General features: G+C 41.8%; 1 protein-coding gene across 3 annotated transcripts in view; it reads right to left on the minus strand.

The window, feature by feature from the left end:
- Positions 1 to 15,639, minus strand: part of RBM46 (RNA binding motif protein 46) — a 64,132-nt gene that overhangs the window by 36,596 nt on the left and 11,897 nt on the right. The window lies entirely within an intron of this gene.

A 15,639-nucleotide genomic window follows, 5' to 3' on the forward strand; every position in this document is an offset into this window, starting at 1 on the left:
CCTAATGCCAGTATAGCTCACGTTGTCAACAATCTTTAAGAGCTCCACTAGTTATCAGAAATTGAACAGATGCTCGGAGTTGAAGTAAAGAGAACTTCAAACCAGCCCCTGTTCCTAAAAGCAGCTACTAGAGAAAGCAGGGATCACAATGACTTTCTCTGAGCAGAAACAGGAACTACTGTGATTTTCAACTAGCAGCAACTTAAGAAAATTACCTAAGGGGTTCATGGTTGGCTCAGTAGGTTAAGCTTCTGACTCTTGATTTCAGCTCTGGTCATAACCTCAGGGTTGTGAGATTAAGTCCGTGTCAGGCTCCATGCTCAGAACAAAGTCTGCTTGAGATTCTCTCTCCCTCTCCCTCTGCCCCTCCTGTTCAAGTTCTCTCATTCTCTCAAAAATAAATATTTTTAAAAATTACATCAATGGGTAAGCAGGAGCTAGGGAGAACGTGAGATCTGTGTTGACCACTGTATATAAAAATGTTTTTAATTTTTTTAAATGAACTTAATTACCATATCCATAAGTCATCAGAAAAATCACATTGATCCCACAGATTAATAGTGCGATTTATTCCATTTCTTAATTTTATATCTCCCTTATTTGGTTTTATCATGAACAAATACAAAAATTAAAATCCACAGTATGGGAAATGTACTGGGAAAGCCATTTTGGCTTTCAATAGAACTTTCCCAAATGGAAACCACGTCACTGTAGCACACCATTTTAAAAAGTATGAAATATTCAGCCAGAGCACCTCAGTTTGACTTAGCTCTGCCACTTTCTAGCTATGCAAACCTGGTGGCTCAGTCGGTTAAGGATCTGATTCTTGATTTCAGCTCAGGTCATGACCTCAGGGTCCTGAGATCTAATCCTGCATTGGGCTCTGCATTCAGCAAGGAGTCTGCTTGGGATTCTCTCCCAATCCCTCTGCCCATCCCTCCACCCCCACTAGAGCTCTCTCTCAAAAAAAAAAAAAAAAAAAAAAAAAAAGAGAGAGAGAGAGAGAGAATTAAGATATTCTGTAGGCATACTGAATTCAACATACCCAAAACTGGAATATCATTTTATCTTCCAAACCTGTTTATGTTTCCTGTTTTACATCTTCATCAATTCATGCATTCAACAAGGGCACAACAAACATACTCCCTCCCCTCCAAACTTTCACAACCAGAAACTCATGAGTTAACCCAGAGTATTCCTTTGATTCACAGCTAATCATTCACAAAGATCTGCATATTTTACCACTGAATATATCGTGAAATCAATCTTCATATCCTGTTCTCGAATATTACCAGAATTAGTACTAGTTTCCAGATTTTAGTCTTGTGCCCTTTGAACAAAATCTCCATGATGCTATCAAGGTGATATAAAATATGTATATCAGGCAGCCCGGGTAGCTCAGTGGTTTACCACCGCCTTCAGCTCAGGGCTTGATCCTGGAGACCTGGGATCCAGTCCCACATCAGGCTCCCTGCATGGAGCTTGCTTCTCCCTCTGCCTGTATCTCTGCCTCTCTCTCTCTATGTCTCTAATGAATAAATAAATAAAATATTTTAAAAAATAAAATAAGTATATCATCTTAAGCTTTGACTACAAATCGAAACTAAAGAGAAAAAATTAGCACATTTACATTTTAATCTTAAAATCAAGCAGGCCATTCTAAAAAAAATAAAAAAGCCTCGAAGGAAAATATTGCTATATTATTTTCACTAAATAAATATTAACTATTATTTTGGAAGGCAAAAAAACAAAATCAAGGCTGAAAATTATAAACAGGGAAAAATGATCTGCAACACACATATTTAAGGCTAATTTAAAATAAAGAAGAGCAGCACGGTGTCACAATTAAGAGCCAATTCAAGTATCCAAATAATTGCTTATATGCAAATCCTGTTCTCCTCCTTAATAGCTCTGACTTTGGGCAAGTTTGGCTTCAGTTTACTTGTCCCTAAGAAATGGATAATAATAGTTTCTACCTCACAGGGTTGCTGCCAGGACTAAGCATAAAGGACTTAAAAAACAGTATTTTGCATATAAACACTGCAAATGTATTTACTATCTAATTAATACACAATAAATAAAACTAACTTCTAATAAAATTTTGTCCAATAAATTAGTAAAATAATAAGAAAAGCACAAACTGCAAACCAGGGATTGCAAACTCAGATTCATTCACTTGTTCAACAAATGTTTGTTGAGCACCAACTGTATGTGAGTACTATTCCTTATGTCTGGGCTACATCAGTAAAAGACCAAAATTCCTCCCTGGAATAGCTTGTTCGCCAGTGGCAGAAAACAAATGATAATAAAAGTAATAAGGAAGTAATGTATGTTAAAAGGTAATTGTGTGGGCAGCCCCGGTGGCCCAGCGGTTTAGCGCCGCCTTCAGCCCAGCGGTTTAGCGCCTCCTTCAGTGTGATCCTGGAGACCCGGGATCAAGTCCCACGTCAGGCTCGGGGTGGGGGTGGGGGGAAGGTAATCGTGTGTGGGAGGGAGTATAGGGTATATAGAAGGGATCGACAGAAGACAGGGTACAATTTTAAATAGGATAACTAGTACTGACCTCAATGAGAAAACATTTGAGCAAAGAATTAAGAAATGTATCCATCTAGTTATTTGGGAAGTGCCTTCTGCACAAATAGAAAAATGAAGACAAAGGTACAAGGTAGAAGTGTGCATGGCACACAAAAGGTACAGCAAGGTGACTGGTATGGTAAAGCCAGTGGGGGGTGGGGGATGGGTATTTCAGAATAAGAATAGTAGGAGATGGCCAGCCCAGATGGCTCAGCAGTTTAGCACCGTCTTCAGCCCAGGATGTGATCCTGGAGACCTGGGATCCAGTCCCACGTCAGGCTCCCTGCGTGGAGCCTGCTTCTCCCTCTGCCGGTGTCTCTCATGAATAAATAAATAAAATCTAAAAAAAAAAAAAAAAAAAGGAATAGTGGGAGATGAGATCAGAGAGGTAACAAGCTGCCACATGACACAGACCTTAAGTCACAGACACAGACCGTAAGTCAGGTAATGAAGGGCTTTAGCTTTTTTTTTTTAATTTATTTACTTATTTATTCATGAGAGAGAGAGAGGCAGAGACATAGGCAAAGGGAGAAGCAGGTTCCCTGCAGGGAGCCTGATGCAGAACTCAATCCCAGAACCCCGCGGTCACAACCTGAGCCAAAGGCAGATGCTCAACCACTGAGCCACCCAGGTGCCCCTAGCTTTTATTCTGAGTTAAATGAGGAGCCACCATAGATTCCTAAACACAGAATATGATCTTGCCTTTTTAAAGTCAAAAAGAAGTGGGGTGCCTGACTGGCTCAGCGAGTAGAGCATTCGACTCTTGATCTCAGGGTTCAAGTGTGTTCAAGCCCCATATTAGGTGTAGAGTTTACTTAAAAATCAAATCTTCAACAACAACAACAACAAAAAGAACAAAGGAGGAAGCAGGGAGACCAATGAGTAAACTAGGACTAAAAGAGAGATGGTAGCATGGATGAGAGAGAGGCTGGTGAAAGGAAAAAAATAAAGTCGTTTCTGATATGAGATATATTTTGAAAATATATCCAACAGAATTCACCAATAGACTAGATACGGATCATGAAATGAATAGAGAAGTCAAGGATAAGACCAAAGTACTGGTCCAAGCAATGAGAAGCCCAATGACGAGAAAGAACAGATTTTAGGGGTAAAATCAAAGTTCAGTTTTGGACATAAGTTTTTGTATCCACTAAATGACTAACTCAAATGCCTACAAGGCCCTGGGAAGAAATGTTAAATGAGCAGAAAGGACAAGGACAAGACTCTAAGAAGTGCTAAGCACCATCTTGAAAGGGCAGTGACTACTCAATTCTAGCAAACTATTAGCATGATCAAATCCAGTTTACACAATTATGCCAAATTTTCCAACTTTTCAGGAAGGAAGCTGTAAATCTGATTCTTATGTGAAATCTCAATTTTTAAAATCTGAGAACCAAAGAACTACATTTCCCTACTAAACCTGCAAAACTGGTAGGAATGCAAACTGGTGCAGCTGCCATGAAAAACAGTATGGAGGTTTCTCAAAAAATTAAAAATAGAATTACCAGATGATCCAGTAATTCCACTACTGGGGGGTATTTACCCAAAGAATAGGAGAATGCTAATTTAAAAAGATATATGTGCTCCTATGTTCATTGCAGCATTATTTACAATAACCAAGCTATGGAAGTAACCTTAAGTATCCACTGATAAACAGATGGATAAAGATGTGACATAATCCAAACAGTGGAATACTAGTCAGCCATAAAAAAGAAACTGTGCCATTTGTGACAACATGGATGAACCTACAAGGGCATTATGCTAAGCAAAATAAGTCAATCAGAGAAAGACAAATACCATACGATTTCACTCACATGTAGAATTTAAGAAACGAAACCAAATGGACAAAAAACAAGAGACAAAACAGAGACCCCCCCAAAACAGTCTTAAATACAGAGAACAAAATGGTGGCTGCCAGAAGGGAGGTGGGTAGGGTGGTAGGTTAAGCAGATGAAAGGAAATTAAGAGTATACTTATACTCTCTACTGAAAATGTAGAGAATTGTTGAATCACTATATTGTACACGTGAAACTAACTGTATATTTTAATACAAAAATTAAGTAGAATATTGCAAAGCTACATAAACATCATCTCATTTACATGTGCAGATACTCAAAGGCATTAAGATGGCATGACTAGAGAGTAATACAGTAGAAAATCATGTTCAAATTTAGTCCTGGGTATGTATACATTAGTTCTAAATTCTAATTCAAAACTTAATAACGAGTCAAATTCTCACAATTCAGTTCAATTCTCTACACATTTATTAACTGTTTTCTATGGATGAGTCACTTTACTGGACTTCAGTCATACTGATCACCCTGAGGAGTAGAACTACAGTCATGCACATTTTGTGCAAGGGATAGAGTATGCCTTTATATACCTTTCTACTCAGAACTGTACTCAGAAAGGACTGCCACAGAAGGTAACTTCCTGTCAAGTAGAAGTATTCAAACATTGGCTAAACATGCTATAGAGATTCAAGCAAAGAGTACACTGCTGGACCATGTGGTTTTGACCATTCCTTAGAAAATTTGGTATGGACTTAAAGCACAGATGATGGCTTAAAAGAATTTATAATCCAGGATATAGTATATCATCATCCAATTAGGTGACTTCTATGTGTTAAGCCTGCATTTTCGAGAGCAATATCTCTATTCCTTGAAAGTAGAGTAGTGGGTAGTCAAGAAAACTAAAATAAACCAAACAAAAAAACTGAAAATTAATTCATATGTAAAAATAGTTAACAAATATTATACAACAGACCAAATACAATACCGACAGATTTTCTATGGTTTTAATTCTGGGCTGCTTAAGGGCAGAGATCCCATCTTCCTTGAATACTTTCCCTATTATCCACTCACTACAGTGTTTGGTACATGGTAGGTACTCAATAATTATTTGTTGGATGAAGAGTCTAGCAGAAAATTCAGAAAAATCCTTACCAGGACTTCATATACTGTTAACAGGGACGTATTAAACTGTAATTATCTTTTTAGAGGGAAATTTGGCAATATTTATCAAAATCTAAAATGTTCATAAACTTATTTAGCAATTCAATTACTAAAAAATTAAGCTAGATATAGTTGCACAAGTACCCAAAAATAAATGCACAAGAATGTGGACTGAAACAATGTATGTAAAAGCAAAAATCCGGGTTGGGGGGGGGGGGGACACCTGGGTGGCTCAGTTCCTTAAGTGTCTGCCTTCTGCTCAGGTCCTGTCCTAGGATCCATCCCGTCTGGCTCTTTGCTCACCATCTGCTTCTCCCTCTCCTTCTGCATGCTCTTTCTCTTTCTCACTCTCGCTCTCTCTCAATAAATAAAATCTTAAAAAAAAAAAAAAGACAAAAATCTAGAAAATATCTACTTGTCTACAAATAGAGTACTTATTCAAAAATTACGGTATAACTACATGATGAAGTATTATGCAAAACTGTTAGAGAATGTCAGATTTGCATGAGCTGATATGGAAAAATACTCAAGAAATAGATGAGAAAAAGCACGTTGGAGAGCAGTACGTTTACTGGTTTACCAACTGAATGTTTTGTTTAAATATATTCAAATATACATTCACATGTCTATATAAGCATACAAAACTTTTAGAAAATTTTTATAAGAAACTTTAACAATCATTATCACTGGTAAGTAGGAATGAGGAATCAAAGTACCTTCTCACTTTTCTGTGACTGTCAAGAATATCTTCTACTTGTATTAAAATCAAGAAGCCCTTTCAGGGGTTTCCCACTGTTCCTTAAATATAAAGTCTAAACTCCTTAAAAAGCCATAGGGGCACCTGAGTGGCACAGTGGATTAAGCATCTGACTTTTGGTTTCAGCTCAGGTCTGATCTCAGGGTCTTGAGATCAAGTGCCCCGTCAGACTCTGCCCACAGTGAGGAGTCTTCTTGGGTCTCTCTATCCCTCTCCCTCGGCTCCTCCCCACTGTGCTCTCTCTCACACAGACTGAAATAAATACTTATAAATTAATTAATTAATTAATTAATTAATTAATTTAATTAAATAAAAAATAAAAATAAAAAGTCCTAAAGGTCCCTTCATAATCTGGCCCAGCCTGCCTCTCCAACTTCATTTCTTACTATATGGCAACAACAGTACTTACCTATTTGCAATTTGTCAAACGTGCCAAGTTCCCACATACCAGCCTTTGTGTAGCTTGTTCCCAGTCCTTTCTCACTCTCTTTGCCTTTCCCACTCCTAACATCCTCCAGGGAAACCACCCCCTGACCCACCCATCTCTGCTAAATTGGGGATTCCTCCGTGTGTGCTACTGTCACAGACCATCTCAGAGGGCTGCTCTGTCAATCCCTTCCACCTTCTTCTCCCCTAAAGTCTGCCAGATATTAAGAAGGGTCCAGTCTTTTATTTCCAAATCTCTACCACCGTGTACACTCCCTGCTATGCGATTATTCTTCAGGAAATGAGGCAGAAAAAGAGGAACACCGTGATTTAACTAGAAATAATGGACTTGGGTGAGAGAAGACCTGAGTTCTGGGCTTAGTCAAGAGATCTTTGACGAATTACTTTACGGTTTTTACCTTTACTTTGCAACTCTGTGAAATTCCATTTTATGCTTATTTCTGCATTCTTTCGTTTAGCACCTTGTATACTTTGCATAATGACAGTCACTGTATATACGTGATTTCATTTAGTACTTAAAATACCCCTGTGAGGTACGTATTATCTTATTCCATTTCAAATATAAACTGAGACTAAGATAAAGTTACAGTGCTAGCAAATTGGTGTAGAGATATTCCAATCAGAGACCTGTCTGCCTAGATATTGGGCTCCTAACAGCCCACTTTAGATTACCTTCGTTTTAGATATTTAATAATCTGAGATCTCCAAAAAGTGATGTGATTTGCCTAAAATCATATAAATTACAAAACCAGGACCTGAATCCAGATTTTTTTCACATCAATAGTTTTTTTAACATAATTATAAAAATTATTAAATTACTCATGCCTCCTTTGAAAAACTACAGCATGATTTTAAAAAACAAAAACAAAAAAAATGTATTAACTTAGAAGGAAAAAAAAGTCAATTAAAAAAACTTTTGGAAGAACTCTAATAAAATAATTTCAGATTTATTAGAGACCTTAAAAATCATCTTATTCAATACCACCTGATGTTTGCATCTCCTTTACAATATTGGTGTACAAAGCAGTCACCTATTTTATTCTTGAATTCTTACAAGAAAATCACTATTCTCTGACTTTGGTTAACTCTTTAAAGAAAGTTCTTCCTTATACCGGATTATAATTTCTTCCCTTGTAACTTGCACATAGAGATCCTCCTATTATCCTTCTGGCCAAAGTGAACATACATCTCTTTCATAGAATTGCATTTGAAAAAATGATTCTCCTCTCCTTCAAGCCAAACATTACCAGTTCCTTAAACCCAACTTTTCCTAAAATTATGTCCCTTAACATATTATTCCAGGAGCTATTAACAAGACCTCAAAAATACCCAAATACATCTGAGAATCACTAGACCTCTCCCTTAAGAGTATCACAATGAACATCAGCCTATTTAAGGCCGTGAAAAGTTTCAGTTACAAAAAACCTTGCAGCCTTAACTCCTGTCTCTCAAACATTAATTGTACTTTATATGATACAGTTTCATGTTCCCTCACTATCCTTTTTGTCCCTTAAAAGCATGGTGGCCAAAATTACAGAGAGAGGTATCAATGTTCTACATAGCTGCATGGCATTGATGGTTCAAATCAAGCATACTGTCAACAAAACACCCAAATCTTCCCTAGCCTATGTCGAAGTAACTGGATTTTAAAGTCATACTGAATTTCATCCTATTAGATTCAACCAACAAGCTCTTCCTAACCTTCCCTCTGATCTTTTACCCACTTGTGTCCCATCTATGAAGTGTCTTAACTTAACCTCCTTTTCCAAGGCGTAACTTTTTTTAAGAGAAGGAAACAGGTACGGGAAGGAAGAGGGAGAGAGAGGATCCTAAGTAGGCTCCATACCCACAGCCCCGCACCTGATGCACTTGATCTCACAACCCCAAGATCATGACCTGAGCTGCCTGCAATCCAGAGTCAAGACACTTAACCCACTGACCCACCCAAGTGCCCCCAAGACATAACTTTCTTATTTTCATGCTTAATTAAGAGCGATCTTTCCAAATATAATTAGAAAATATTTTTAAACTGCCCTAGTTGGACCAGTGAACAGTAATAATTCTACACTGTCTTTTTAAATAGTTAACATTCTGTCATCCTTGTAATGAGACAAATTATCCACCCATCATGGGTCCTGATAATTCATTTTAGAAAATGCATTTACATATGAAGAACAAGGACGTGTGATATTCTGAAGAAACTTAAAAAAATAATAATAAAGCTACCTTTCTCCACTTAAGATTGTTTTTACCAGGTTTTGATACTATACCATCATTGAAGATTTTCTACTAAGAGAATATTAGAATTCCAAGTGGACCTTGGACCACTTCCAATTTTACATTTAGAAAACCAAGAGCAAATAAAGTAGAGACCTGCTTAAGGTCACAACGCTAGTAACTGACAAGACCTGTGCCTCAAACCATCAGGCATTTATAAACTCTGGCCCTCTCCCATAATTTAGTCCAGAGGGACCTTAAGAGTCTAAAAATCCCAGAGGACACATTACCGGCCCATTACACTAAAAACATCATGTCGATACAGTGTGGAGAATAGGAAAGTGTGAGATTTATATATTTTAAACATGCTACTAGTTTAATATGCCACCTTACGTACACTATTTACTGCCATAAAAACAACTGATAAATATACCTTCTGCTTCTACTTTACCTGAAATGTAGAATTTAATTAATACACAGGAGTTTTTTGTTTTTCTGTAACTGATAGCTTACTCTGAATGGCTGATTTGTACAATCCAACCCACCCCTGCAATTACTTACAGACATATATTTTGGGCCGATTCATGTCTCTAAAGTTGTATTTTTTAAAAGATATTAACATATTATCCACGGTGTCAAGATGAAGTTGGTTAGTCCCCACATTAAGACTCTTTTTAATAGACAATGACTAGAAACATATGCTAGACTTACTACACTTAAAGAAATCTCAATCAAAATATTTTAAAAACTTAAAATTACAAAAGTATAAGACACACAGGAGAGTCACCAATCTCACTCTATGTTTTTTGTCTCACTCTCTCTTTAGAAAGGTGTTTTATCTTAGAGCCTCAACAAAAGTAACATATACACATATCTAATTCAAAAATCTAAAAATATCTAACCTCAGTAGTATACCTAGCAAAATGCATTTCTAAAAAAGCCAGAATTCAAGAACCTCAACCAGAGAATTAAAAATCAAATCTAAAACAGGTATACAGTTATTTTTATTCTAAAATATTCCAGAATCAATCTGAGAATTACCAAAATTCCAAGAAAGCATAGCAGTCTTATATGACAAAACTGACATGCCAACTGAAACTTCTAGGCTCAATTAGTTCTTGCTGACCCAAGGAATCTGAGTAAGGGAAGGAGGGCCCAGAGCAAGAGAACAAGAGAACGACATGAACAAACAAACAAACCAAAGTGGGGACAGGACGGCAGATTAAGAGTTGCTATAGCACATATAAACTCTAGTTTTCAAGATAGATCTTTTTTCCTAAACTTTGGACTTTCAAAGATTCCTTTCCAGCTCAGTTTCAAAAGTAAAACTGAAGAAACATTAAAGAAAAAAGTCCTCTAAGCTATGAAGTAGAAGGCCAAGATGGCACAGCCAAGCACAGGATAGATATCCACGTAACAATTTGAATCAAGACTTTTTTTTTTTTTAAAGGACTTCAGTTTAAATGCTAACTATATCCTCATTAAGTTTAAGTACTTTAATAAACTGACAAAATATAAACTTTCAAATTCATACTTCCTTTTAAAATAGAAAATATAATAATAAAAAATTGCTAGTACAATTTTAGCAAAATATACATGAAAATTAATCACTTTAAAGGAATTTGTCAGCTGTGTTGAAACCTAAATTGAAAATTCTTCATCTTATGGATTACTGTTATAATTTATGAAGATGAACATTTTAAATTTTACTATAATTTTTTAAAGTGATGCAATAATCAAAACATTTATTTTTAAGATATCAAAATGCTTTAATAGAAAGCACATTAGATCAATATGGCATCCCTTAAATTATTATTATCATTATTATATTCCTGATCTGTTGATCCAATTTTTATTGAGTATGAGACACTGAGGCCATGGTTGCCAAATCAATGGAGACGTTTCGGCGGCAATTCATTTTAGTGACAGACTGCACTATTTCCCACACGGTTGGAAAATGAGAAGTGTATAGTGTATAGATATGGAAGCCTAACATCATTTCAAAATAAAAAGGTATAGATGGAACAGTTCAATTCCACTTTAAATGATTTTTATTAAAAAAAAAATGCAGACACGTTTTTATTCCTAGAAGTTAAATATAATAATACATAAAAAGTGTTGGTACTGGGTGTTTCACGACTTTTAGCAATACTGTGGAGGGCAGTATTGTTTTTGATTATATAATTAACAATAGAGTCTTTGAATATTGTGTCGAGCACAAAATTCTCTGAATCTAGGATAAAGATACCCACAAGCAAAATTCTTGAACGCTCTGACACAGTACACTGCTTTCCTCACAGCAGGTCTTCTCTAAGCTTTCATCCAAAGTGTTACAATTTCAACAGAGATCGTATTTTCTTCCCTCATTTTTGTTTTACCAAGGACCGGATAGTAAAATGAAGACACAGCTCAGCATTCGTATCCAGGTCTGGTCAGATTCTACGCCAACCACTTGATTCGTGGTCGCAAACGCCCTGTCCGCCTTCCTAAGCAAAATGACAGCATCCAAACTATGGCGCTTTATTTCAGTCCATAAATTCGGCATATTCCTTCCTATTAAGAATTGCTAAGTCCTTATGCACCCAGCAACACACACGCCTACATGTCAGATGTTGACATGTACTAGGATCGTTGGCCACGCCGTTCAAGTCCAACACTCCGCCCTCTAAAGAGAACATTCGGGGGTCCCAGGTGGCGCAGCGGTTAGCGCCGCCTTCGGCCCAGGGCGTGATCCTCGAGTCCCGGGATCGAGTCCCGCGTCGGGCTCCCAGTGCATGGAGCCTCCTCCTCCCTCTGCCTGGGTCTCTGCCTCTCTCTCTCTCTGTCTTTCATAAATGAATAATTTTTTTTAAAAAAAATCTTAAAACATAATAATAAAGTGAGCATTCGCGGTGAAGGCCGTGCCTTAAACAGAAACCCGGGCGCCGCCGGCCCTGAGCAGGTGCCGCGCCAACCACCATCTCCAGGTCTGGGATGGCCTCTGGGCGCAAACAAGCACAAGTTTCTTTTTAAAAAAGAGACTTTTCCACGTGTACCCTGGAAAGGAGAAGCATCATTACAGCTGAGGGGCTTTAGCTCTGAACGTCTCTGAGTGGAAGCTGGCGCAACCGCTCAACTATACACCGCACTGATTCCCGAAAACATCCTGTTATTTCCTTCCTTCCCAATAAGCAGAAGTCTACGACACGTGGACGGGGCCCTCCAGAGCGCGCTCGGGCGCGGCACGTCCTGCTCCCCGGGCACCGCGGCGGCCCGCTCCGCAGAGGCCCGAGCCTGCGGGCTCCTCCCGACACTGCCCCGTCCACGCTGGCTCGGCTCGGCTCGGCTCGGCTCGGCTCGGCCCGGCCCGGCCCGGCCGGCTCGGCCCGGCCCGGCATCGTCGCGTACCGTCGGCCAAGAAGGTAAAGCGAGAGCTCAAACCGCACGAACTCCACAGAGGAGGAACCTGGTGCCCCAAACAACGGGTCCTGGCTTCCCGGGGACCCCAGGCCCCCCACCGATGCCACCACGACGGAGTCCTGGGTCTCCGGCCTCCGGGGTCAGGCTTCACCGAGTGTGGTCACAACGAGCGCGGCCCCACGCGGCCCCGCCCGGCGCCGGACCCCACCCGCCGGGGGGCCAACAGGGAGGCGGGCGCGGGCGCGGAGGCCAGCTCGAGGCTCGCCCGCCGCCAGCACCCGGGGAACAGGCCGTGGTCGCCAAACCTCACCCAGCAGTCGGACGCCCCGACGTCGTCCCACGGCCGCCGGAGGGGACGCGCGGCGCCACAACGGCCGGACGCCCCGGCGCGCGCTCCACGGGCGGCGTTGGGGGAACCGGGAGGCAGCGGGCGGGAAGCGGCCGGAAGGCGGCGGGCGGAGCGGAAATGGGGCGGGCGGGGGCAGGGCGGGGGCAGGGCGGGGGCAGGGCGGCGGGAGGAGCCCAGGGCCGCGACCACGCGGCGCCCAGGCTGCGGCGGCGGCGGCTGTCGGCCGAGGCCGCCCTCGCCCTCGGGGCCGCGACACCGCCGCCCCCCGCGGGGCCCTGCGGCCCGGAGGCAGCCTCTCCAGCCCTCACCGGCGGTGACCGGCGGCCACCGGCAGTGACCCCGCTGCCCCCATGCCCTCCTCACCCCTTCGGGTCTTCAAATGTTGGTCCTAAATCTCTGGGACCAACGACCACAAACCGCCGCCACCGATTCGGGGACCAGTCGGTCGGAGCGGGGGTGGGGGGGAGGGTGAGGCAGGGGGGGGCCGCCGCCGCGGAGGAGGGGAGCCCGCGGGGAGGAGCTCGCGTCGTCCTCGCGCCTAGGCCGGCCTCCCGGCAGCCGCCGCGCGCAGCGGCCTCGGCCGCGCCACGAGGAGCGGAGCCCCGGCCAATCAGCGGCCAGCTCCTCCCCGGGGGGGCGGAGTCGGAGCGGGGAGAGTGGGCGGGACTGAGGTCTGAATCAGAAAGAGGCTCTCGGAGGGGGGGGGGCGGGAAAGCGCCTGGAGTGACAGGCCCTTTAGCCAATTGGGGCTGGGGGTGGGCGTAACGTAGTGGTGCGGGGAGAAAGCCCTGTGTTTGGCGTCGGTGTATAAAGCGAAGGCTTTGGTTTGGACGTGCTTCTTGCTTCGGGGAAGATATGGATGCGTTGTGCTGGTTCTTCTCGGCTGATGGGAGTTTTCAGATCTCAAACTCCTGGTTTAGGCCCTTTTTTAACGAGGGCTTGAGGGTGCATGCAGGGTGCGGAGGTTTAAGGGGGGCCGGCGGCTTTACAGACCGGAGCAGACACGAGGCTGAGGGCCGGGGCCGGGGCCAGGGCGGGCGCCGGGGCCGGCGCCGGGGCCGCTGGGCGGAGGCGGAGGCGGAGGCGGAGAGGCCGGGGTAGCCGGGCCCACCGCCAGCCCCTGGGGGACGCGGCGGCCTGCGGCTGAGGCTCCGGCTGCTCTTCTGGCCTGAAACCAGCTTTCACGGGCTCTGCACACACGCCTTGAATTCTGCTTCCTTTGAAGATAGAGCGTGAGTTTAAACGGCGAAGAAAATAAAAAATAATGCCCCATCGGACTCCCAGACTAAGAGGACGGCAAAGCCCCTCCATCACGTAGCTTCTGCTCCAGCAAATGAGGAACCTGAAGCCCAGAATAATCCGCCGGGTTATACGACCTCGAAGGGCTGTCTTCCACAGCGACTGGTGAATTCACTTCGTTGCCTGCGTGTGTTCAAGGCACTAACAAGTGTCTTAGAATCTGTGAGCAACAACAACGAAAAAATTGTGAACAAGCCGCGTCTGTGTACTTTTTACCCCTCCCCTCATAGTAGGATTGAGCAAGGCCTTTGGCGTCTGGCCGACCTGGACTCCAATCCCTGGTACCATTTTGTGGTCGTGACACAACGTCTCTGAGCCCCAGTTCAAAACGGGGAATGGGAAGATAAATGATAAATAATATCAACAAATGCTGAGCCCTTGTTATGCACCAGAAACAACGGTAAGGTATTTTCACGTGTGGGTGCTTTTAACTCTCAACCTAAGATTGGCAAAGGTACTTTGGCCCCACCAGGCTGCATGTTCCAGATGGAGACACCCAGACAGAGAGCTTAAGTAGTTTGTTCAAGGTCATCCAGCAAGTAAGTTTATTTCTGCTCTGAACCCTGCAGACATAACCACTGTGCTATACTGTCTCAAAATGTGTCCAGAAACAAGTGGCATAATGCCAAGAGTGCCCAGAGCATGTTGGGTAGAAGCTTAACAAATCCCTTCCTAAACCATCTGCCCTTCAGCCCAGGGATAGGCCCAATCTCATGCATATAGGCTATATGCCTGTATAAATAATAATGATAAATAAAACAACTGGAAAATCTAGACATAAAATGTAACTACTTGGCTGGGAGTTGTTTTTTTTTTTAATATGTTAATTCTCTACTTTAAGAACTGCAAAGGTGGCAAGTTCTATCACATTGACTATGTCTGTGACTGCTCTTTCATTTCTCCAGAAAGAGATTACTCATATTTTCATGTCGATGCCATCGGCAGTTCTCAGTAATTAGTTCTAAATGCACACGTTGAAGGTTTAAACTAGCTGAAGTTGTGTTGTTAGGACGCATTAATCTGAAAAGTTCCAACAACTAAAAAATTTCTAGGAGTTGCTGTAAGATCCTTAAAACCTCACTAGGTGGAGATGTTATCTTGTGAGGTGCGACAGTTCCAGGAAATCCCCTGAAGAGTTATTTTACAGTTCTAGCTTCCTTTTTTTTCTTCCACCAGACACCCTCCCCCACCCTCATATAAAGAAAACCAAACAAACAAAGGCTTCTCAATAGGCATTAGTCAGGCCATAGAACCGTGCTTAGATGAAGATAATACTATTTAAAGATCCTTGCAGTGCTTATGTAGTCTGTCCTTTTGGTCAGATTTCTCCTAAACTTTTTTACTATCCAAAATCTATTAATAGATGTATTTTTCAAATGCTATAAAAACTATATTCTGTGTATATAAAAGTAAAGGAATCACCTTTATTTCTCAAGACTCCTAGAAAAGAGAATCTTAAATACCTTTACCAACTAGAATTTTTTTTTTCAGAAATAAATTCCAAATTAGGGTTTGTTATAAATTTATTTGCAAGTTTATGGGGAAAGGAGATCCAGATTAATGGGAAGAGTGAAGATAAGTGATATGGAGGTATTATTTTTTTTACTGAAAAGCGGCCTAAAGTAGAATACTTGTTGGTACGG

The sequence above is a fragment of the Nyctereutes procyonoides genome, unplaced genomic scaffold (genome assembly GCF_905146905.1).
Source record: "Nyctereutes procyonoides isolate TBG_1078 unplaced genomic scaffold, NYPRO_anot_genome, whole genome shotgun sequence".
Classification (NCBI taxonomy): Eukaryota; Metazoa; Chordata; class Mammalia; order Carnivora; family Canidae; genus Nyctereutes; species Nyctereutes procyonoides.